The sequence below is a fragment of the Tripterygium wilfordii genome, chromosome 1, assembly GCF_013401445.1.
Source record: "Tripterygium wilfordii isolate XIE 37 chromosome 1, ASM1340144v1, whole genome shotgun sequence".
Classification (NCBI taxonomy): domain Eukaryota; kingdom Viridiplantae; phylum Streptophyta; class Magnoliopsida; order Celastrales; family Celastraceae; genus Tripterygium; species Tripterygium wilfordii.
Window position 1 is genome coordinate 3472798 of NC_052232.1, and position 2014 is coordinate 3474811.

The 2014-nt window shown below is 38.2% G+C and overlaps 1 pseudogene; it reads right to left on the bottom strand.

Annotated features, from left to right (window-relative positions):
* Window positions 1–279: 279 nt before the first annotated feature.
* Window positions 280–1610, bottom strand: LOC120002583 (annotated as a pseudogene).
* Window positions 1611–2014: the final 404 nt, after the last annotated feature.

Below are 2014 nucleotides of genomic sequence, written 5' to 3' on the forward strand. Positions count from 1 at the left end.
GTACACTTGCGAGTGGGTTAAACCCGTCGGTATTGAGTCGCAAGTATTTCTTGCGATAAAAAGTATCGATCACCATGCTACCCAGTAATCAAAGTTTTCACCTTTGAAAACAGGGGGGAGGAAGTGAAGATTGAGACATTTTTCCGAATAACAACTAAAGAAGTAAAACTTACTCCAAGCTTCAATCGACCTCTGCCAAGACCACAGACCCTTAAAGAAGTACGGCTCCGATACCAACTGTAGAAATCAAACACAAAGATCAACCTCAAGTAATTGTCTTCTATCTTGACATTGATCAAGTACCTGCACTTCAATCACTTTCAGAGTACAAGAAAGTTTCCAGCTTGTAGCTCACACAGATGCAGTACTTGAATAGAAAGTCACAATAACATAGAGCAAGTTCAATCTTTGTATTCTCACAGAGAAAGAACAACTTCAATCTATCGTACTAGTTCTTACACACAAAGAGATAAAGCCAAGGTTAAGACAACGACCTAATTCATAAACTAGACTAGCTCACCTGGCAGCAACATTACACATAAACAAAGATAAGTAAAACAAGTCTTGATCAAACATTGACTAAGTTAGACATAAGTAGAATAACAAACATGACAGACTTTAAGTCTCAAAAACCAACAAGAACAAAGGAAAGTAGGATAGTCATCGGGTGAACTTGGAAGATGGGTTAGGGGGTGATCATGAAAAAGAGGTCTTAGTTGGTTAGGCAATTCAATACAAGCCTTGTGGAGAAAAAAAGTCACACTCCACGCACCTGTAAAATGGAAGTGAGATAGGTCGGATGCAGCCATCACAACATTTATAAACATTAGACTCCTCTATTTCATCACTGCGGCTTAATTTGTGCTCATGACTGAAGTGCTTAATCTCTACGGACAATTCATCGTCTGTCAGCTCAATCTCTTTGGGAGGATCATCAATTACATCTTGACCATGCACAATTGGGTTATTTGGTGAGATCTGATCATTCTGGATCCCGCAACTCATATGGGTAGCAAATTTGCAGTCTACGCAATAGTAACCTCCAAAATCCTTTTCCACCTTGATATGACAAACACGACAATTCAATTGATCAACAGGAGGCATGTCTTATTCAAGTAGAAAGAAGAAAGTATGGGTGAGGGGGGTGATTATGATGTAATATATTGATTGTGTGTGGGAGTGAGCTGCAGTCGTTGTGACCAACGATACTACAAATGGTGCATAGAAAAGGTCTTTTTTCCCCCAAACTGTTTGAATTTGAAGCCACGAGCGTCACAACAAGGATAAGAATATTCTGACCTCATATGGAGAATAAATTGATGTTTATGATTTTCTGGTTCCTGTAAGCATAGAGGTCTTTGGTGGAGAGCACGCAGTCTTCATGTCGAGGCTGAATTTGCAACAATAGCAGTAGTAAACAAAGGAACCATTGTACGTGAGCATATAGGCCATACCTATGGCAAATGGGAAGACAAAAAGGACGGTGTTTACGGTGGAAAACGTGTTTAATTTCCCTTGCGCAAATTGCTGGCACAGCTCTTGTGAAGAAACCTGTTGCATGCAGTTGCGACGTCATACATAGCCTGGAGGACTATCTGCGGCAGCATAGATTATTTCCTCACAACCCTACACACTTGCACTACCAATTTATATACTTGTTTGAGGCGTGCAAGTCACTTAGTATATAATGTCCACTTGCATATTTTATTTTATGTGTTCTTTTCATGGCCACCCTTGATTGATCTTGAATATCGATTATGATTTTTTAAAATCACTATCAACATTATTAATTTAATGTTATAATCTAACCTAACTAGTAACGTAGAGCACTTGTTGTGGAATCTTGTTTCTTAATTATTGGTCTCAAAAACTCAATTAAAAAGACAAAAGAAATAAAAATTGATTGGGTAGAATTGTCAATATTTCACTATACTTGAATTCAGTAAGCCAAGTTGAAAATCAGAACAATTTATTAGAACCCCAACTCCCATATTTTTTAAAAACTAGCTGAGAC